This window comes from Chelonia mydas, chromosome 2 (assembly GCF_015237465.2).
Source record: "Chelonia mydas isolate rCheMyd1 chromosome 2, rCheMyd1.pri.v2, whole genome shotgun sequence".
Classification (NCBI taxonomy): domain Eukaryota; kingdom Metazoa; phylum Chordata; order Testudines; family Cheloniidae; genus Chelonia; species Chelonia mydas.
In genome coordinates, this window is record NC_057850.1 from 96290279 (window position 1) to 96314676 (window position 24398).

The 24398-nt window shown below is 37.5% G+C and overlaps 2 long non-coding RNA genes across 2 annotated transcripts in view; one reads left to right on the top strand and one right to left on the bottom strand.

Annotated features, from left to right (window-relative positions):
• The window catches only part of LOC122464513, a 41866-nt gene extending 27040 nt beyond the window's left edge, over window positions 1-14826 (bottom strand). The window contains exon 1 of the long non-coding RNA XR_006288612.1: window positions 14790-14826. This is a non-coding gene — a long non-coding RNA (uncharacterized LOC122464513). The remainder of the gene's footprint in view (window positions 1-14789) is intronic.
• The window catches only part of LOC122464514, a 56525-nt gene extending 32637 nt beyond the window's left edge, over window positions 1-23888 (top strand). The window contains exons 3-7 of the long non-coding RNA XR_006288613.1: window positions 3349-3444; window positions 6733-6987; window positions 15764-15893; window positions 21357-21454; window positions 22078-23888. This is a non-coding gene — a long non-coding RNA (uncharacterized LOC122464514). The remainder of the gene's footprint in view (window positions 1-3348; window positions 3445-6732; window positions 6988-15763; window positions 15894-21356; window positions 21455-22077) is intronic.
• The last annotated feature ends 510 nt before the right edge of the window (window positions 23889-24398 follow it).

A 24398-nucleotide genomic window follows, 5' to 3' on the forward strand; every position in this document is an offset into this window, starting at 1 on the left:
TAATGAATGTTGATTTAGTCCCATTTCTAAGAGGACTCCATGTGCTCCAAGGAACTGTTAATGCATGTCAGTAGGGTGCACATAGGCAGTTAGACTGCAGCAGGCTAATGTGCAGTAATTTCATAACCCTGTTTGCCATCGTCTAATTGTTCATGTAAACAATCCCTAAATATATAAGAGAAACACGGTATAGGGAAAGAGTAGGACACATAAGTAGAGTAACCAATATGATTGGCATGTTATTTCCATGATTTTTTGCGGGGAGGGGGTAATTAGGAGCCCCAATAGGAGGGAATAAAAATAAATGGAAAGTAAAGGGAAGGAGGTCGGGTGAACAGGACCGGACAGAAGAGGCTAAAAGGGGCAGGTGTGGAGTGAAGCTAAGGTGAAGAGAATGTGAGGGGATGGAGGGAGAGTGTTGGAGCAAACAGCCAATCAGCACAGGAGAGAAAAACCCTAGTCAAAATTGTAGAAAGTTCTTGACTGTCCAAAAGTTCCTGCTTCAGCTGCTTTAGCAGCTGCTCTGACAGGCTGGAGCCTCTGGTCATATAAAATAGGGGAATGGTGAGGGAGGGCTGACCTGGGTCCTAGTGCCCCCCTAACATGGGTCTCTCCTGCACAGTTTCTCCTAATAAACTGATTGAGGAGAAAGTATGAAAATCCCTATACCAGGAGTGAACTTGTATTGTGAGCTAATAACACTGAGGATATTTTAATGAAATACTTGGTATCAAGTAGTGGGATGAAGATATACTGTCATGATATGCTATGCACAAAAAATAATCCTTTATAAAAAATAATCTTTCCTATCTCCCCCGCCCCCCCTACTATAAAATAGTAGATTTTCAAGTAGTCTTGAAAACACCCCTTTGGAAATCTGAGTAGGAAGATAACAGCTGTGTGATTTCACCAGAGCTAATACCTGACCTGCTAGTGTGTGCCGCTAGTTTTATGCTACTTGGTTTGTATTTGAACTACACATAGGATTGTCTCAACCAGTGAATCAGTTGAAGAACATTAATAAAAGGTAATATCACAGAGCTTTTCATATATTTTAATCATTGCTTTAGCAAGTACTCCTGCACAATGAATAATTGAGAGAGATACCAAGGAGAGGATACTAGAAAGGAACTGAAAAACAAAATTCTGATTCAGACTCTAATACATTAGTATCATGCACGAAAACATTAGGTTACCTGATTGAACACTGATTTGAGATGGCTCAACACAAACAAATCTAGTATTCTAAAGCCCCTGAGGGATTTTATCAAATGCAGATCACTGAGCCAGCAGATCATAACATCTTTAAAAGCCTTCATGATCTATTTATGTTACTTTAGAGCAATTACAGTCAAGTTGTGCCAACGTGGCTGCTCTCTATAGATACTGCATTTTAATGCTTGACAAAATTATGCAATTCATTGAAGGAAATAAATACTGCCTGTTTACAATATCAAGTTTCTTATGGTTTAATCATCATTCTTAGTTTCCTTTTCTTATTATTGTTGATACTTGCATTCTTTCAACTGAAATTTAAACTGTTTAAAAAAACCTCACTGATATGAAATTACAGTCTCAAAAATTGTTTTTGACTGGATAATAAACCCCTCAAAATAGGGATTTATGGCCCAATCCTGCAAATTTGTAGTCATGCAAGCAGATCTTACTGACTGCAGTGTGACTGTTATGTGAGTAAAGGTTTGCAGGATCATAACCTTTCAATGAAATTGCTAATGTGACCTTCATTTTTTATTTATTTTCACCTTTAAAAGTGTGCCTATCACTACAGCTACATAGTTCCATAATCAGGTTGTTAGTGTAAGTACTCTGACCCCAGAAAAACTCAATCATATATTGAAAGCATTGAAGGCAATCAGACTACTCTCATGCTAGAAGTTAACCACTTATGCATTTTTTTATTGGACTAGCTCAAGTGTTTTGCTCACACCTTGGAAGGATCAAGCCCTTACTTATTTTATATTTATACTATGGTAGCACCCAGACTTCGACCATGTTGTGCTAGGTACTGTGCAACCACAGAGACAGATGGGGTCCAAAGAGCTTAAAAAGAAAATGCAAAACTTGCCAATAAGTCAATATTATCTAACTGGTATCCACATTTCTACAAGGATGCTGAAAATTTGGAGGGGATGCAGATAAGTATCACGAATATTCAAGGGCTGGACAATATGTCTTACAGTGAGACACTTGGATCTCAGTCGGTTTAGTTTATCAAAAGCAGATTGAGATCTGACTTGATTATGGTGTACCAATACCTTCATGGCAAGAAGAGCACAGGTACTAAAGGACTCTAGTCAATGGAGAAAGGCATAACAAGAACTAATGGCTGGAAGGTGAAACCAGACAAATTTAAATTAAAAATGAAGCACAACTTTTTAAAAGTGAAGGTGGTTAACCATAGAAACAATCCCCCACAGGAAGTATGAATGCTCCATCTCTTGAAGTCTTTCTGGAAGTTATGCTTTAGTCAGACAAAAAACAAGGGTATCTGTAACTGGGTGAAATTCTCTACCCTCTATAATGCAGTACATCAGACTTGGTGTTCCAATGGTCTCTTCTGGTCTTAACACTATATTAACATATACACTGGTATAAATGATGTCAGAGTCCTGCTCACACTGCATAAAAAAATTACTGGAAGACCACATACAAGATAGGAAAAAAACATTTCATTTTTATATCATCTGATGGGACAAAGACTGAGCCATAAATATGTTCTCATCACACACAAGACAGGACTATTACAAGGAACAGTAGGGACAAATGGAGTCCTATATAGTAGCATTGAAGGAAAGGAAGGCTATAAAATGAAACAAACACAGCTCTCTAGTGCAAGTAAGGACTATTGAAGGAACATAGGAAATTGAAGGATGGATGGGAGCCAGGATAATCATTTCACTTCATTCCTCTTTTAAGCATGGCAGTGAGATGTGCTCTTCTGGAGATTCTTCTAAAAATATCCTTAAAGTATCTGTTTAATGGAGTTACCTCACATCCTGGAAGAGCTCTACTGAATATTCAATATTTCAATATATTGAAAATGTTTCCCAGTGAGTATTAAAAACAGATTGGTTTTTAATCTGAAGACCAGAGCATGAGGGAGATGCTGCTGCTATTTTTCTAGTTACAAACTATTAACATGTGTCTTTAGGAGAAATGGACACACATACACACACACACACACAATGTGATGAATTATCCAACACCTAAATAAAACTTTGCTTCAACCAATCTGAAAGTAATTGTATATTCTTTCTAAAGGTGAGAGGAAAAGCAAGTATGACAAGCTGGATTTTTTTCTAACCTCCTTTCTCTTTTCCATTTTAGGCCAACCTTATACAATTCACCTTCTTTTCTGTGTTGCCAGCCTTCTTTGGCAGATAGCAGCACTTTTAACCAAGTGTTTGAAATAATCAGCAGAAGGTGAGTCACTGCAACACTACTTTTTTCTTAACCCACTGGAAACTGGAATAGAGTTCTTGTCAAGTAAACTCCAGAATTTTTAATGTTGGGGTTGATTTAAAAGTTGCTGTAATCACTTGTAAGTCAACAACCACATCTTCTTCAGATACAGTATAGAACTTACCTTACAAGAACTTTGAAGCTTAGAGGTTTCCATTGCTTTATGACAGGAAAGCCATGCTTTTCAGTCCTGCTTTGTCTTTAATATAGGTAGTACCACTACTGCAGTTCCCCTACTGCCATCATTTCTGTGCTTAACACTCATGTGTTACATAGGCATTGCCATACTGGGGAAAAAACAGTGATCTCTCTAGTCCCATATGCTATCTTTGTGGCCTATACTGCATGTTTCAGAGAAAGAAGGTGGGGTAGAAGCAAGTTCTCTGGACTGAATTCTCATGCTATGAATAACCCTGAGTAAATAGGTTTCGGCAGGACATCTCGGCAGGGCTTTGGCTTAGGATGGTCAAGACAGATGTGTTCATGTCAAGTACAGAGCACCAGCACAGTAGCTGTGAACCTCCTCCTCCCCCTCCCTCCCTCCACCCCTTCCCACCCTGTGGAAATAGCATTGGTACACATACCCCAGTGTACACATTTGGTTTGATCATATCTTCTTAGTATATGTTCCATTCTATGCATCCGATGAAGTGGGCTGTAGCCCACGAAAGCCTACGCGCTAATAAATGTGTTAGTCTCTAAGGTGCCAAAAGTACTCCTGTTCTTTTTGCGGATACAGACTAACACAGCTGCTACTCTGAAACCTTTTCTCTTCTTATATCTTTTGACTCTTAATGCATGATTCTGTGTAGGACTCCACTCTTTTCATTGTTGGAGATATTATTTAACACTACGTTTTTTGAAAGATTCAATCATTAGCTATAATACATGTTTCTTTAAAAAAAAAAAAAAAAACTTATTCAGGTCCAATGGTGCTAGAATGTAAGTTCTCTTCATTTTAGTATAGGTATTGATTTTCTTATTGAATTTCTTTTGACTTTTCCCCCAATTATATTAAGTTTTCTCACCAATTACTTTGAAAATTTCTTTACCATTATTAATAATCAGATTTGTTTGTACACATCAGTCACAATGGAATCAAAGAGGGAGGTACGTTATGAGGAAGGTTAAATCTATTGTAATATGGGGTATAGTCTATTTTACCTTTTTTCATTTCAATAGAAAAGTATTTCCTTTGAGTTGTTCTTTAGATGATGCTTTCGTTTAATGATTATGGCCATTTCTGTTCTTTAAGTACACACACTAATAATAAAAATGAATTCCTCACACACTTGTGTGCATAGTATATTAAGCTAGCAGATCTGTTCTTTTATTTTTATTTCCAAAATGTGACCAACTTTTCATGATAAATACTTATTTTGATGTGGCTTAGATTTTGAATGGCCCTAATCCCTTTATGGTAGAAATTTATTGAATGTTATACCTTGTTCTTCTCAACTGAGTATGATAATTAAAAGGGTTATTTTTTGAAACTGTGAAAAGTATTCCTGCTAAGATTCCAATTTATTATTTGTTGAACAAAATCTTCCATTGTAATATTTAGCCTATTTTTCTGCTTTGTGCCATCTTCATCTGATCTTGGGTCTTCTGAGATGAAGGAAGCAAGTATCTTCAGAAATGACACTGTAAAACACAGTTGTGGGGTTGACCTTCATACAGGCTGAAAGACTGGTTCCTTGGGTGCCTCAGTGTCAGGCACTGATTTTGTTTTATCTGTTTTAATATTTTCATTAAAATAAGTGAAAAGTGTTTGAAGACGTTTTTAAATACCCGCTTTCTTCCAATGCAGTATAAAATTCTACCCACTTATTCAAATCAATATTAAATGCCCCTCTGGAAAACAAAAGAACCAATTTCAGTACTCAAGGAAATAACAAACTCATACACATACTGGAGAAAGCACAACATTGATAGCTATTGCTCGAGATTCCCTACAGAGTTCTATTAACACATCTCAGCCCTGACTTTCAGCACTCCTTCGTTATTGAAATATTGCACCTCTTTTTACTCACTTTGTCAATTGGTGCTATTTGACATGGTGGCTTTATGCTGGGGGGGGGCGGGATAGGGATTAGAACAAAATCATATTTGTTTCCCAGCCCTATTTCTCCTTCATCTACCTACTGTCAGAACATGATTTTTGTTCGTTTGCTTTAAGAACTGAACTTTTATTCAGCTATGGATAATCAGTCATGTAGAATAAGTCTCAGTAACAGTGCTGCTTCTCTATGCAATAGAATGGCAGCACTTCAAAGCTACACACCTGGAACCAGAGCACTACCTGAATAGTATGCTCCACATAGTAGGTATATTTGTTGAACTCAAAATATTGTACACAAAGATGAGGTAAGTTACTTGCGAAAAGTAAAATTTTCAAGAGCACCTAAAGTAATTTAGGAACCTAAACCCTAAGACTCCAAGGGGATGTTTAAACTGCAGCTGGGAAGTGCAATTCCCAGTGCAGACTGACAGACTCTCACTAGCTCAACTCAAGCCAACATTCTAAAAATAGAAATGTGGAAGTTGCAACATGGGCTTGGGCTAGCCACCTGAGTCCAAGCCTCCCTGACCTCCTGGGTCTGAACTTGAATATCACACTGCTATTAGCACACTAGCTTCAGCTGACCTAGCATGAGTCTGTCTAGCATGAGTCTGGGGAAAGGATACCTCCGTGGTTTGAGCATTGGCCTGCTAAACCCAGGGTTGTGAGTTCAATCCTTGAAGGTGCCATTTAGGGATTGGTCCTGCTTTGAGCAGAGGGTTGGACTAGATGACCTCCTGAGGTCCCTTCCAACCCTGATATTCTATGATACCGAAGCTGGCAATCACACCTCTTATCTGCAGTGTAGACATATATTAAGGAGCCCAAATCTCAACATCCTTCACTTTCAATTCATTATCAACACTGAAGAAAACAGAGCACTGCCTTGAGTTAATCTGTATTCCTCCTACAAGAAACAGAGGAATACAGATTAACCCGAAGGAGTGGTAGTATTTTCATGGTGTGAACTTCATTTTAATTATATTTCAAACATTCGCTCCTCAAAAGTTTTCTACTGGAGGTTTATTAAATGCAAGAATCAAACATCTGTCTTGATTTGTAAATAAATGAACCTCTATGCCTCAAGAGTCATTAACAAAATTATTTGTTTTATTTTAATATGAACCTGCAGCAGTTTGAGCTGCAAAAGGGCACCTCAAATTAATCTAGACTTTTTTTTCTTGCAGTGACACAGCACAGAAGAAACTATCAGAGCAGAACCCAGAATTCGGGACAAAATATAAAGAGCTTGGAAGTGACTGTTGTTTCAACTCAACTTCTGAAAGATTTGTATTGCTGGCTCTGTGAATCAATATACTCGATATAGCTTCAGCAGTACCTGAAGTAATGATTAAATCTGTAAAATGATAAAGTTTGTAAAGTCAAGTCATTCAAGATAAAGCAAGTAACTACCAAAGACACAAAGGAAAGTTGATATAGTGGTAAGTAAAAAATGCTGCAGGATAACTAAATACAGTAATATTTGAAGTGAATGCCTTCATTTTCTAATGAACATTTTCCTTCTAAACAAATGGCAAATGCAAGGAAAGTCATCATTTTGCCAACATCACCTACCCAAGTAGTCCACTCCAACCCATGCCATAAGAGCCTGTGGTTCTGCTACCCTGAAATCTCTAGTTTCTTTGCCCTTCAGCATAACCAGGATTGATAAGGAGGTCCTATCTTACCCAGTGTCCTTGGGTACTTCCCACAATGTCTGGTAGTTGCCAAAGGAGGCTGTTGCTGCTTTATAGTATCCCCTTTTGCCAGAAGCTAGGAATGGGCACAGGGCATGGATCACTTGATGATTACCTGTTCTGTTCATTTCCTCTGGGGCACCTGGCATTGGCCACTGTATAAATACAGGATACTGGGCTAGATGGACCTTTGGTCTGATTCTTATGGAGGCAGGTGACATCATCCTACATCTTCAAATAATTCCAGAGGCCACTGTAGGAACAGGGCTGGGGATAAGCGAGAAGAGGAATGGAGGGAAACAAAAGGTTGCTTCAAGCCACTTTCCTTTCTACATGCTACAGAGGGAACTTCCTGCAACTATCCTGCCCCTCTATTCTCCCATCTGGAACCTCCTTAATGCTTCTTTCCCACCCCACAAAGGGAGTTGTCCTTGGCACCTGTTTGCCCTATGATGGTGGTAAGTCACAAAAGATCTGATGCGATACTTGGGCTCCTAAGAATACCTGGAATTGGATTTATACTCATGCTAAAATGGAGCTTAAACATCTCTGTGGTGCATTTCATTCAACAGAAAAAAATAAATGTAAAGAAAGTCCTTTTAAAACCAAACCCAATGGCAATTGAACTTCCCTCATACAAAGTACAAGCCAAAAAGTATAAAGTGTGGTTCACTCCAGTGTCTACACACCCGTCACACAAGTGGAATTCAACTCTGGCATCCCCTGTCAGTGGTCACTCTGAGCCTGGAGTGGCTTGCCTCTTCTCACAATTCAGTCCTCTGACCAGGTCTCTCATTGTCCACTCCCCCGACCCCCAAACACACACAGACAGGGTAATAAAGAGTCCCATAAAACAGAAGTCAAATGACCCTGTTCCAGGCCTTCAGACGCACCCCTGGGCTTGATAGTCCTTGTCCCCCTTTGTGCCAATCTTTTTTTTACACCTCCCCTGCCTTGGGAGTCTGTAGGGGAATCCAGGCCCCCTCTCTTCTCTCGGTTCTGGCCCAAGGATCCTGTATTAAGCAGTTATGGTCTGTTTCTACAGACTTTTCGAAGTTTATCCAGGGAAACAGCCTTTCCGACCTTCAAGAAGATCCAAAATCCCCTCAGACTTTATGACAGTGTGCAGCCCTTCACAGGCTGAGCCTCCTCCAACTATCTGAGAGATCTCTAAGTTCCCTTTCCTTGGAGTGTTCCTCCAGCTGAGGCTTCTGTCTCTAGGACCAGCAATGTTTCATCAGTGCTGCTGGTCAGCCACCTAGTAACAGCTGGGAAGGTAACTGTTCTTCCCATTAACCCCTTTGTGGCTGCACCAGTGTGAGGTTTATAACCTCCATCACCAGAGGACACAATCTAGGCAACAAGGGAATCTGGTAAACCCTCCCCCCTGCATAAGGGGACAGGTAACAACCTATAGTTAGACTGCAAGGCCTATCAGCTGAAGTTCTTCTCTCTTTAGAAAATGGAATTTAGTTCCAATTTCTTATCTCACTACAGTTTCTAGTCCTTATTGTTTAGCTCCCCTGCTTTTTCAGCATTGGTTGTGGTTTACAATGTCTTATATTAACAATATTCTGTACTTTTCCACACAAAGTATTGTATAAAGGCAAATATCATGGTTGTGTTAAAATGAATATTTCCCCCTGAGTCAATAATAGTTGCTTCTTGCTCATAGCTCAACTGGAAACAAAACCTGACTTATTTTTCATTTCATTCTACCTTGAATTTGATACCTGACATGTCTCACTTACTTTGGAATGTATCTGAACCAGGTCTGTTTATATTTTTTCCCCATAGCCTCTAAGCCACTGCACTTGTTTATTAGCCTTCTCCTCTTAAAAAAATGCATTCCTTAGAAGTCCTGTTTTGATAAAACAAAACAAATAGACAGAAGATCCTTCAGGTCAATTCTGAACACTTGTAAGTGTGAAGGCTTCTAAAACTGAAATAATATTGCCTGTATCATAATCACCACTGGAAATAATTTCTTGGGTAGCAGGTAACGCCAGTGAGACTGGTACTTGGAGTCAGAGTGAACAGCATTTTCAGAACCAGATGACAAGAACCACCAAACCCCAATATTTCAGGTTTCTGCTTTTTTTCTTATGATGTATGTCTCCAGGATAAAGAATATATTACAGCTGTTGAAATGAAGTCAGCATTGTTAGCAAGCAATATAAATATATAGTAGACCTAGTTGGAATATTGTTGACTAAATGAAATTTTGCTGAAATATGCTGGTTTAATCAAAACCAGATGTTTTGGGGAGACATCTTTTTCAACAATGTTTTTATTTGGGGCAGGAAGAGACTCATTGAGGTCACTGGCCTGGGACATGTGAAACCCAGGTTCAAGTCCCTGCTCTGCCTGATTTGGAGTGATCTGGGATGAAAAACTTTATTCTGAATCTGGCACAGCAAGGACTTGAACCTGGGTCTCTCACACTCCAGGCCTGTCACTCACATTTACTTTTCTACCTACCCACATCAGAAAGCTGAAATGTACATTTCAACTCCATTCCATTTTCATGAAAGTATTCAAAAGGTTTTGTTTTAATTCCAATGCAAAACAAAAAACAAATTCTGAAACCTCAAAAAAAAAAAAAAAAAAAAAGCCTGGATTTAAGTGACTTTCTAGCAGAGGCATTTATCTGACATTAGACAATAGGTTTTGCAGCCCTAGATTTATTTTGGATTCACCACGGGTCCTGGATTTCCATGCAATAGCTCTGGCAAGGAGTTCTTTCTTCCCACCATTTACAATTGGCCCAAAGTCAAAGACTATTCCTTTATGATACAGATATTGTAACAGTGCTCCATGTTTACGTAGCCTGAGGGGTGGATTTATTGCAATGCACTCCATATTGGGCTACCCCTGAGAAGAACTCAGAAGATGCAGCGAACGCAGATCAATGTAAGACTGTCTGCCAGGTTTTGTCTCCTAGTCCTATCTGCTGAGCCGAATGTGGCTTCACAAGATTCCCTGTTGTTTCTGTTCTTTGACTTGTTTTCTCAATTCCCTTGCAGAAACTCAAGCCTCCTCCACATCATCCCCTGTCTTTATTTTTAAACACTCTTTATAATTAATTTTGGTATTGCTTAAAGTTACCAGTTTAAGCTCCAGAAACATAGAAGTCCTCAGTCCACAAAACTGGTACAACACAAGTAGTAGGAGTACTACAAGATCCCTACGCTGCTAATGTATTGCTATCTTAAAGCAAAGGGATCACTACTATGTGTCAGAACATAATTCAGGGCTGGTCTACACTGCAACATTAGGTCAGCTTAACTATACCACTCAGAGCTGTGAAAAATTTCATACCCTGCACAATGTAATTAAGCTGATGTAAACTCCAGTATAGAAACTGCTAGGTTGATGGAAAAGTTCCGTCGACTTAGCCACCACCTCTCACAGAGGTGGATTTACTACAGTGACAGGAGAACCCCTTCTTTGGCTGTAGCTGTAGCACTGTAGTGTAGACAGTGTAGAGTGCACTATTGATACCGGACAGACAAAATCTTACAGTTTAGAGGCGAAAAGCTACATACACTTATAAGCTATCCATTCCATCCGGCTTTTCTATCTTTAAGGACATTTCATTGCCTGGCCCAGCATACCCATGTGTTGAAATCAAAGATACTTCTGAGGTTTCCCCTCATCAGACATAACCTAGCCTGAATTGCATTATGACAGCAAAGTTCCAGAAACACAATAAAAGATTCCACACTCTTGCATACTTCCCTAGCACACAGCACTGACACTCTGACAGAGAGCTTCTTGCAATCCAGATGGGTTGAACATTCTAAGCCCCCAAGATTTGGTCACTATGTCTACTCATAAGGATTGGATTAAGGTGACTGATTTGTGGTCATGAATTGCACTCACATCCTCACAAGTCAAAACTTCAACACATCAAAATATTTGATCTTTGCTTAAAAAAAGAACAATTTGACTTCTTGATAAAGACATCTACATGGCAACATCTGAACACAGTAAAATCCACCAATTCTTGCTCATAGATGCTATGAAGATCACATAAAAACTCTATAGTATCACAAGCATATGTTTCTGTGAATCATTCAGCAAACTTTTGCACATCACTCTCCCTATTCAGACCAGACTCATTTCTTTCAATGTAAGACATTCCAAAATGGGCGAGCTGATTATTGGAATACTGTAAAATAGCTTTTTTTTAAATCAAACTACATTTAATGTTGGTGCGATCTGCTTTTTTGGGAGGAGGCGCGAGCGGAGAACAAAAGCGAGCGAGGATTCCAATAAAGATCTACAAATGAGATGCATTATTCAAGAAGGTATCAGGCACAGATCTACGCCATCAGATATGCAGTCTCAAAACAATCATAGCATTCCATATACAGTCTAACTGTATCCATTCATAAATGTCCACTCTAGACATTTCCTTCATTTCCTCCTGCTTTTCATTTCTGCAGCATTTATGATGATGCTATGACAGACAAACAGAGACAGGGAATTCTATTGAATAGCTGGAGGAACAAAGACAAAAAACAAACGAAAAAAACCAACCCTCCTCCTCCTCCCCCCCTTCTCCCCCCGCCACACACAATGGTAAATATCCAAATACTGAACACTTAAATGTACCTGAGAGAATTCATCATAAAATTCCAGCTGAACTGTAACCTTCCTAGAGAATAGATTTATAGGCTACTTTGATTACTAGGACAGCTCCACATTTTTGCAAATACTATATATTTACAAAATATGCCACAAATATTATTAGAAAGATTAAGTTTCAAAGGCCACAGAGCAGTATTTGCTCAGAATGAGGTAAGATTTGCATTAAAATAACACAAATAAATAAAGTGCATTCAGAGAAAGGTTTACCAAGCCTGGCCTCCTAGTGGAGTTAATTCAAATGAAGCATTAAATCTGTCAAAAGTAAACCACAAAGCACTACATTGCACAATAGAACTGAGAGTCACTCTTGGGAATTTAATGCAAAAAATAATCTTTGGTCCATCAAGGAGGAAATGAATTGATCCTTAATTTCTGGTGTCCTGAAGAACTTTTATTTTTCAAAATATATAAAACTCCAATGGTGACCCAAACAAAAGGAATGGTGTGGTATGCCATACAGTCTACAGAATGACATTTCTGTTTTTACAGTTGTCTTTTCTAAAAGCCTAGGGAACTATATACACATCCCTGCATTTTGAGAGGCACCTATAGCTTCAATTTACTTCAACTGGAGTTGAAGGTACTCAGCACTTTTGTAAATCAGTTCTTTGATGTCTCTGGTTGGGCACCTGAAAAATAAGGAACTACACAGGGGGACCATTCTGATTTAAATGACACTGCCAACATCACCTGGAGGGCAGTGGCGGAGTCAGTTACAGAATCCATTTATATAAGTCAGTTCAGTATCTTACCCACAATGTCATGTGTTCACTTACTATATCCATCCATACTTTCTAAACTCTACTGTAAATGAGGCAGAGGCCCTCCAGATGACAGCCTCATTCACTGCACCTGCCATATTTGTTGTCCATCCTATGCACGAATTGAAGCAGAAACCATGGGGAAACATAGTAAGTGATCACTTAGTTAATGACTATCATAATACATGTGCACCAAGGAGCCAAATACAGATTGCACCAGAAACCTTAATTCTAACATTTACTACATTTCATGCCCTGAGTTTACAATCTTAATATAGGTTTCTTTGTATGAAATATATGCGTCTCTGTGTATATTCATTTTCACAACGTGACAGAAAAGCAAAATGAAACTTTCATGGTTTTCACTATAAAAAAACACTCCAGAATATTTATGATGTCCCTATTATTCAATGTGAGTGGTATAATAGGTGTTCCCTTCCTCTCGCACTTAAAAAATGTCAGCTAAATAAAACCAGATAAGCTTATATAACATTTGGAGACTGCTATAAAAATCCAATAGACAAAGGAGCAATAAAGATACTGAAAATAGGTCAAGCTATTCAAAGAACTAAAATAAGAAAGAATCAGCAAAATCTTGCCTTTTTGCTGTCTGTGCTCAAAGTAAATAGTATTCCAGCTTCCATAACCATTCCATCAAAATGATTCTGGTGTCAGAAAAAATATTTTTATTTTAAAAGAAAAACCAAAGGAATATTGAAGTTAGGTTGAATTGTGAAACATAGTGACATTAAAGTTTGAAAGGGTTTATCTTTTTAGTTGCATTTCCCTTCCAAACAACATGTACCCTAACCTGCCAAAATTAAAGGTTTTGTCAGATGTTCACATGCTGCATTACAGGAAAAGGTCAGAAAACAAACTGAAAAGAGAGTCTAGACAGTTTTAAGCTCAAGGCTTTACTTTATTCCAAAAGACAGGGTGATCAGTCATATTACTTTCCTCTGAAAGAAAAAAGTATACAAAAATCATAAGAACTAACCTTCAAAAGTATGACAACAGGGTACTGTTGTGATTTAAAGTACAATTAGTATTCACCTTACTTTAATAGTTTAATACTCTACGTTCATCTTCTAAAGCCTACAATCATTTAAGCAACATACCAATTATTGGTGAATTTCTGAATTATTAAACACATTCCTGATGAGCCGTGATGAGCTAGAACAGAAATGCTCACTGCCCTCCTGTTCTCAGGGAGACAAAAAGAAATAATTTCCTGAGCACCCACTTGAAGTTCCCCACTTTAATTATCCAAATATGACTTGTTGGGTTAGATCAAATATTGCCTTATTCATAGTCAGCACTCTCCCAGAAAATCACGTGTGTGCTTTGGGTGGATGATAATGAGAGGGGTGGTAGAAGAGAAACAAATGTGCCTCAGAGGTTCTGTAGACTAACAGATCTCTTTCTAGTATAAGTCGTCAAAAATATATCTTAGTTTCCAACATCAATTTGCAAGAATTTTCTTCCACTTTTTGAATTTGTTAAAAAAAAGGAAGGCAACTTATAAACAGAATTTGTTTCAGTTTCAGTTTTTAGATTTTCAATTTTTCATCAAACAGAATTTTTGCAAGAAATGTTTCACTTTGTCAAAAAAAATACTTTTTTGCTGAAGAAAATCTACAATGAACAAATTCTACCTCTCAGCTACAATGGCTTCTGATCAACTTCCTGAGCAAACAGGGTAGGCTCAGTCACCAAGAAACTAGTATCAATATCATGTGACTTAATTACATGTCAATCTTCAAACAACCCAACTCAAAACTTGATAATGCATTATAATAAAATGCCTCAAAATCCCTTTGGACATCCAGAAAACAAACTCCTCATTCCAATAAAACTTTTTTTTTAATTGCAAGCACATATGGAAAATGTTGCATAAAACACTATTTCATGGAAACTCAACCAACCTGACAAGTAGAAAATTTAGAGTGTTTTAACTTTCACACTGAATAGTTCACTGATATAAACTTCTCAAATCATCACCTTCTAGATACAGTACTTCAGAGATCATGACCGGGATTTATTACCACTCCATATTTAATGTAATAATACTTTTTGAATTAGAGGATTTTTCATTTAAGAATCTCTATGACCCCCCGCCCCCATTCTCACCTCATGTCTTCTCCTTTAGGGAAGCGAGTACTTCATGGAATGTTGCCTCTGCTCCCCAACCATGCTGATGGATTTTATGCAAGAGAAGGCAGCTCTGTGCACCTTACCACCACCCTGAGCACCCCCACAGAACCAGGCATAATCTGTCCTTGATTATCACATAAAAATCCTGCACTCTGGATGGAAGAATGCAGGCAAATAATAAATCTAGAAGAACATTTCAAAGAACCTCCGGCCCAATAATTAAAATAATTAACTGGGATGTGTTGTTGTTTGTATTACATTAACATCTATCAGCCCCAATCATTGTGTACAAGCTTAAGAAATAGAAAACCTGCCCCAATGTAAAAATCAAGATATCCTGTTTCACCATTAGTTTGGCATATTTCCTTCACTGCTGGCCTGGATGTGCAAATGTGTTTTGCTTTGTGAATTAAAACCTAAGGGTGTATCATAATTTAGTATAGTAATTATATTAATGTAATTATCCTAATTAAAGCCAATGTTTGTGTGAGTCTAAGGGCTAAACATATCCTCAGGCTTTGTATCCATAAATACCCCACTAGGTTAATTCCTTTGATTGCATCCCCTTAAAGACAGGTTTCTTTTTTTATTTTGAAAAGACTGTCTTTCCAGTCTTTAATATGGCTCACTGTTGCTTTGCATATGTTCTCTCTGTTGTTTAAGGGTACTGTTGGCAGAGCAGCATACTTCAACACTGTTTTTATCACAGTGTGAAAAACACCAGATGTACAAAATTAAAGTTCAAGTTAATCAAAATATTGCTTGACAAAGCAAATAATTGAATTGCACTTTCAATGCACTGTGGTAGACAATAATTAACATGCAGCATCTTCAACATTTGAATACAACTTCCAATTTCCATTTTAACATCACAGAATGCTGTCTACACATTTTTAAATGGTACCCATGATGATAATATATTCTGTTTTTAATCATATTCCACGTTGCAGGAAACGAAGCTTGCAATTTTCCCAGGTGCTTACCAAATTACTACTGCAAGCTAATTCACAACCCCCAAGTTAAGAGTTTCAACACAGTGAACATTAACAGCCTGCTTATGTTCTTCCTGTACAACAGAAGGTAAGTTAATATGTGCTTCAATTATATCCAGTTTGTGCATTTATAGCACCCTGCGGGCAGCAGTGAGAAGGCTGTAAATGTACTTATCCTGCTTTTTTAATACTTCACTATCTTACCGGGGCGCGGGGTGGGGGGAAAGAGGGAGAGAGAAACTATCATTTTACCAAGGGAATCAATAAGGAACTCAACTCCAATGTATTGATTGGAGAGTGCTGCCAAGATATATCTCTTTGCATTCTTCAGAAAAGCGTGTCCAAATTTGATTTTTTTTTAAATAATGTATGCCTTATTAAACCTTTATTTGTCAGCTTTGATAAAATGCATATCAAACATGTTTGCATGTGTCATAGATGCATTACTGGTGAAAATCGTTAATTAAAGGGGAAGAAATACTGCACAGATGCTCTTTTTAACTGCATCTATCAACTGAACAATGAGGTGTCTCAAAAGGCAGTACACTCTCTTTTTTTCCTTCTCTTTTCTTTCTTGTTTACTTTGTTACAAACCATCTTGGAGGTTTTATGGAGAACACAACACAAAAAGCATCCTGAACATTTTTCATTGTACTTCAAATGTAATATGGATTTGTAAGTGTATCACCACTATTGTATATGTTTGTCTGCTTGCATGAACGCATGTGTGAGTAATAAGGTATTTTAAACTTCATTATTAATTTATACTAGCCATGTTTCTTTATCCTCATGTGGTCAATCCTAAATAAATACATACAGTTCTCTCCATCTGTCCTTACCCCCTATCCCCATGTCCTTACTCAAATAAAACTCTCATTGACTTCAATTACAAAATATCTAAGTGCAGAATTGGGCCCTATAACTATAAATGTTAATATTCAGCAATCAAGTTCTCAAATCCATAGTAATAAAATGTCAAAATATGCTAACTCAGCCTAAATTGGATGCACATCTGAATATATTTTTCTTGCTTTTCTAAAAATGACACAGATCAAATGCCAATTTACAGTAATTTTTAAACAGGAAATAATTGTGCCCATCATTGAGACTTTGAAACTGTGCAGATTTTCCAGTTGTAGCAATTTGGAAAGTGTGTGTTTTATGTGCAGTCTGTTTATGGCATTTAATTAGGCCAATAGGATGCGGAACCATTTTTAAATGTTTACTCCCCTCTCTGAAATTCCCAAGTCAGGATTTTAAAAAAGTCTCTGTAAACCTGGTATGCATTTTCACCAATGAGCAGCCACAGAAATTCATTTTAGAAACTTTAACAAGACTCACTTTTCTTGTTAATCAGTGTGGTTAGGGTTAGTGCTGTTAGAAAACCACAAAAGTTCTTGGAAAAATCAGCTCTGGTTGGAGTTCAAATTCAAATTGCATCCATGAACTAGCAGTGGTTTGCTCATATTTAATTTATGCCTTTTTGTGTCCCATTCTTCTCCCCGCCCCCTTTTACCTACAGATAATTTTTTTTCAGGCTGATGAATTTCAATTTCATATTAAGTGCACTGGTATAGATCATATGGAGCAGGTCAGAGAGTAGAAATCGTGTACATTTATTACCTCCTGTAATTCCTTTGAAAATGGTCTTATTTTATATTTGGCCTGACATATAGTAAGGATATCCCTCTTTTACAACAGGAGACGTTATTTTCATTGGCATCTCAATTCCCTTGTATCAACTGCATGAACCAAACTCAACCTATCTCTGCATTAAGTTCACAAAGACAGTTGGTAACCACATAACCAAAAGGAACTGGAAGCCAGGTTAAGCCCTCATAGTAAGAGAAGGGAATGAGCCTGAAGATGCCAAAAGTGGAATGTGTCTATCTGCTCCTAACAATAAGCACATTGATAGATTTTAAGGCCAGAAGGGACGCCTATGATGCTCTAACTTGATCTCCTGCATAATATAGGCCAGGGAACTTCTGACATAATAATTTCTACATCAAGCTAGAGGACATCCTGAGATCTCTTCCAACCCTAATCTTCTATGATTCTATGAAGCTTGTAGTATTCATTTTCCTCTGTACCATGACTAAGCAAATGTTTGTATATTGGTAGGCAAATTTTCACAAATGTTATACAACCACATCTTGGACTTTTTGGTCCTCCAACGTATGTATCCCTGGCTTCAGGTGTTCTCTCTGTGGCCACAGAGCGGTCACTCCCCTCCCCAGCTCACTGCAGAAAAAAACAAAACAGGTGGGATCTTAACATTTTTACTGTCGCTGGCTGGGAGCACACAGGCAGCAGCTACTGTCTGCCCTTCCCACTAACAAATAGTACACTTCTTAGCTCCAGTTCACCTTTTAATTATCCACCATGTCTCTCCCTTTTCCAAAACTGAAACTGATTATTCTGGCTGACCTTTAAAAGGAGAAGTTGACAATGAACAGTCTCAATAGACTGTAAAGCTTCAGACCTCAGAAACAACAGCACCATCCTATGAGTTTATCTAACTCCTACCCATATTCTTTCAGACTCATTTTCCTGATGACTAATGTTCAGTTCTGGCAATAGAAAAGGATTTGTCAGAGAACAGTTAACATCCATACTGATGCTTCATCCCTATTGCCATAGATCTCTTCAGAACAAACCAAATTCTGATACAAGGGACACACTGAAAATTCTCAGTGAAGTCAACAAGTTACAACTGCATAGCAGGAGAACATATGCCATTTCACTGATGCCAGAGCTAGATGTTAGTATGTTGGGAGTGCGGGGGTGGAGGTGGGAAGGATTCACAAAAATGTCAAGTTCAGTTCACTATGATTTATGAACACTTAATCATTATTTGGCATTATTCAAACAATTGCCAGGCATTAATGAACATGTTTGTGAATGCAGAAAGTTTCACATATTTTCAGGTGAATGATTATTGCTACAAAAATTTGCACCAGAAATACATTGTTCATTATTTTCTCTTTGATATGCATTTGTTTAAAATGCTTCATCTACTCATTCAGAGAGGAAAAACAATACAGCGTGACTTACCACCACAAAAAGCAAACAGTTTAAGTAAACAGTATGTGAATAACCCATAGTCTCAAAATTATAAGTCTATTTTTGTCAGAAATTGCTAATAAATAATGAACACACTGAAAGAAAGTAATGATTAGTTCATGAGCAATTAACCTTAAAGGAAGTATAATAGTAATGAATATTAATAAATTGCTACCTCCAGGTGGTATATTCCTATTACTTTGCACAACAAATTAGAATGCAAGATTCTCTTCACTGCTCTGTGCTCCCTATTCTGCACTTGTTCTATGAATAGAACAACTATTTATATCAATAGCAGTACCGTTCATAGCAGCAATACACTATATTACCACACAGTTGATATGAGATCTAGGGATGTGGACTGGAAATAAATATTTATCCAATAGTGCCCATGTATAGCCCCAAAAGATCAACCTGAAAAATATGCCTGTTCATCATAAAAGGCCCTGCACTATAGCCTTTGTGCAGTTACAACTTTCCATGTGAATTCAGTGGTGTGTAAAAACTGCAATACCTGGTTATAAGACATCTGTGATTCCCAAGGTGCTCAGATACCATGGTGATGGGCACTTTTATCAGAATCTATATGATAGATTAGATACAGAGACAGACATACAAGGGACTAGATACTCGTGAAATTCCCATTAGCATTAATGAAATCACAGTGCACTCACTAAGGAGATAATAAACCTTTGACTTTGATAATTTCATTCACTTCAGTCTCAAAAATGTGATGTTTCATGATAATTCTCCTATCTGTAATTATTTATTTAAGGAAATGGTTTTCTTAATTGATGAAGATTGTAATCTTTAAAAGTCAGAGATACAAGTTAATGCTTCTGGGGGATTTTAAGGGAATTAAAAAAAAATCACCAATTTCAATATCATCTACTTGAATGCTTGTTATTTGTCAAAATAACCAAAGTAATTGTGGCACCATAATATAATTAGTTTTACTTTAAAGAGTGAAATAAACAGACATTATGCAATACATAAATGCCAGAGAACACATTTTGAAGTCCTTTGAAAAATGGATACCAGGCTACAAATGGAGGCATTCCCAATAGTAGTTATTACTAACTAATCTTCCTTTCAGACAGTAATGGGAGTGCCTTGTAGAACACCATTGTCAACAGTGAAACTTTTCTCAAACTTATGCTGCTCAGGGCTTGATCTGACAATCCTTATTCAACCTAAACTTCCACTGACTTTTTTGCCTCACTAAGAACTGCAGATTTGGTCAAATACTCTACCATATTCGGTCTCTCTCTCTCTCTATAAGAAAGTAAATGCCAAGAGATGCAGACTGAGACATTTTACTATTTTTTTTAGTTTCCTTCAGAAGCCTTGTTTCCATTAGCAAAATCCCTTTGGAGAGGGGACTGGAGAGAGAGACTAGCTGGATTTTGTCAGCTTTAAATTTCTTCAAAGACAACCCAGAAGACCTCAGCTGGGCTCTCTCTGACAGAAAAAAGGAGGATCTGGGCCAGTTTTAATTATAACTGATAATGGGTCTTAAAACCCGATCTAGCTCCTACTGAAGTCAATGGGAGTCTCTCCACTAACTTCAGCAGGGGCTGGATTGGGAACCATTATGGATACAGGAAGAAAGGGAGAGTTACAATCAGTTGATCCCCTGAATTGAAGGGATTACAAAGCCCTGTACTGGCTGAACATTGAACTGGGTAACAGTGATCATCAGGTTCATCACACACAATATAAGCTATGATTTTTCATTTAAAAGGTGAACTGTAAGCTTTGAAATCTGCCAAGACCTAAATTCATTTCTTTCCATTTCTATGTTTCTCCTGTCATGGCTAGTAGCATTATGCCACCTTGTAAGCAGGTTCCCCCTCCATCCCTGGCTAGTAAGACCTCCTGGAGATTAAATAGAACACACGCATTACCAGGGTACCTTCACCAAGTGTATTATTCTTAATTATTATTACTTCTTGCCTTATGCTCTATGTACAACACAATGTAGCAGCAGATAAATGGGGCCAACTTCCTGCCACCTGGCTCAGCCTTTTGTATTGTTTGCTTTCTTCTCTCAGATATCCAGCTGGTAAGCTAATTACTTCATTAGCTCATCAGACTCCCTACAGGGGCACCTGATTTCCACTAACTTTTCAACCCCAATCAGACTGCCTAACTCTCTCCTACTCTAAGTAACTAGTGCCCTGCCTGTTCTAACTAACCAGGGTGCTGGCTCCCAGAAGGGGTTCTATTTAGAGTTGCTAACAGCACCCCCTCACACACCTCTTTGATCAGTGCTATGTGGTAGAGATGCCTTGGACTGCTGTAGAGAAAACACTACTCCCTTGACAATGAAACACGGACCCTGGCAGAAAAAGGGGAAATAAAATTCTACTGTAAACGGGAAGTATTTGTAATTTAAGTCTACACATATACCCTGGTAGTATTTTCAGGATCTAAAATAGATTGTTATATGCATTATTTGTTAATTATTTCTGTTCACCTTCAGTAATGGCAGCAATGCTGTAATTCAAAGGATTAGTCACAATGGTGAAGACGCAAAGTGCAGAGGGATAAAGAGTTACCCCCAGCTGCAATTTTGCAAAGGTAAGATATAAATTCAAAATATTTGTAAGTGCTGAGATTTTAGTGCATTTTTCACAATGAGATCCAAGATCCTCCTCCATGTAAGCCAGGATTTGTTTCTAAAAATATTTCCTAACGCCCCCTCCCCTCTTTAAGAGACCTGCTGACATTTCACAGAAAACTGTAGAAGATCTTTTATATGCAGCTATTTGCATTTCTCCCTCTTCTCCATTTTTCTTTAAAATAAAAGAACCAGAGGCAGATTCAGACATCCCCAACGTTTAGATTTATCAAAATTATGGTGCATTACAATGTTTCTGGTCTGGACACAAAATTCCAGCTTAATATAGAATTCCTTTCCTTCCCCCATCCTTTCCCCTGAGTTGACTGAGTTCTGGGTGCAGGGGAGAAGTAGCCCATGCAGCATCTGCTCAGTTACTCAGAAAGCTTCTTCCATCATTTCCTTCATTTACTACAATCATTTCTGTAGGAGTGTAGCTATAATAGGATACAAACAAATGAAGCTGTTACAATGAGGAAACAATGGTAGCAATTTTAGCACAATGAATACAATAGCAAACATTTTTTGTGGCTTTGTCAAACTTGATCTTTAAAAAATTCTACTTTTTTGCCCCCCACGCTAGGTATGTCATATGATGACATGAGGGTGGCAGAAGATTTTGATGGCAACCTGCATGCAATTTTGATCAGTGTTTGGAAGATTTATTTCACCAGCATGTCATCCTGAAAAAATAATCATCCCTACACCATGCCTTTTGTTTCCTGAAACAGATATTCAAGATACTGAAAATGCCTTTTATCACTTAAAAAAGGACTTTTGGGAAAAAAACAGAAAAAAGTCAAAGGATAATTTTTAAATGATCATTTTTATCCTTAGTCCTAGGGTATTTTTCTCAATGAAGATCATTAGCACTTTTGTAAGTTCATCATTTCTCCTCGTAGCATTAAGGTCACTATGAATAAGGCTATTTATCACCAGAATAAAGGGAAGACAGCCAAACAATAATCCAAATCCAAACGGAACACATGGGAGGGACATACTAACAGAGATATTTCTTAATATTAGAAACCTAGCAAAAGAGGCATCAAATTTGTCAGCAGAACTGCAGATATGACTCTATCAATAATCCATGGCACTTTTGTATTTCCCAGCTGAGGCTATTATACAGCTTTGGATGACAGCCTGCTTCAACTTCATCATATGATCCACAGGGACGGAAACTCATAACTGGCTTTCAGCATAGATCCTTCATATAAAGGGTAATAACTGCAGCCAGTCAGCGTAGTAGGATTATCAGAGAGTGCAGCAATGAACTGCAAAATGTGGGAAAGGCAGCTTGAAGTAAAACTCACAAAGCATCCCCAGATAACTCCTTTGAACATAAAGGAGAAAAGATGGGTGTATTGGAAAGATACCCTATGGAACCTTTCCAAGCAAGGTTTAACTTACTTTATTTAATTAAGTGCACATCTGTCTGCAGGTATTAAAGAAAAGATGTTCATCAGAAATAATCCTGGGTGCTGCTTCAAATGGAAAAGCAAAGGGAAAACTAATAAGACAGAATTTGTTTCAGGTAGAGCCGTACCATACTTTATGGCTAAATCTATTGATTTCAATGGAACTGCTTGTGGAATAAGTTACTACTTAACATGAGTAAAGGTGGTAGAATTGAGCCCTTCACATTTTGTAAAGAAAAAGGAATAATGGATGTGATTTTCAAGCATGCCTCAGTGACTTAGGAATCTCAATACTATTTTCAAAAGTGATCTCGGCTTCTAGATGCCTACGTCACTTAGGCACTTTTGAAAGCTTTACTCAACATCGAGTAATTTTATCCCCACAATCTGATCCCCCTTAAAAATGATAGAAAACCTCATCCTGCCCTGGGATCCAGTAGGGTGGACCTCCAGCATCCATGTGGGATTCCACTAATCAAATGCTGCACAGGCGTCTGTACAGATTGAATTGCAGGAACAGGGCCATAATTTACGGCAGTGTTTTGTGCATGTATGAATCATGCATAGATACACATATACCAGTTTGTTAAGTTTAAATTAAAGTTGCTATTATATATGCATACTGCACTAGGAATATAAAAGAAGCAAAATCAAACCAATGCATTCAAAAATATGGATATGAATTAACGGAAGGTAGGTAAATATTCACATACATTCACAGTTTATACAATCTGTTCAATGCACATCCAGCACTGCAAAAAGTAAGTTTTGGTTTTGTTTTGTTTTTTAATTCTTCTTCCAAAGCCCTTAAGGAAACCTGTTAAATGGCCAGTGAGATCATAGAGATATAGATATTTATTGGATATATTTATAGAATATATTTATGTTGACTACTACAGAAAATCTTGCCAATATTTTAAAAATATATTATCTCCTTTTCTTTTTTGTACTGGATAAAATAAAAAGTAACATAAGCTAAAAGTAAAAATGTTATTTTGTTTTGCCTGTAATGACGTGTTATTTTGTTATGAAGGACTTTTGGCAGGTGATTTTTAACACAGCTGTTACTAAAAGTTTATGTATTTTCAATATATTTTTGCAACTTAATTTATTATTATCAAAAAGGAATGTTATGTTTTTAATATTTTCCTCTCTTAAATAGCTCATTCTCCTCCAGAAAGTTCTACAAAATATTTTATTATTTTAAGTACTGCATTTTCAGAAATCAGGATATTATTTAAAAACATCTCAATTTGTTATGAAGTTTACTTCATACCAAATGACACAGAAAATATCTGTCATTCTAGTTACTATTTTTAGCATCTCCACATCCAGTTTTATGTGACTAAATATTGAAGAAAACATTATTTTACAAGAAACTGAGGAGAATTTTAATAGATACATTGTATTTTGTTTCTATTTTTCCCCATTTTTTCATGCTGTGTTATAAACAATGATGAATAACTACCCTGGTTGGGACATTTGA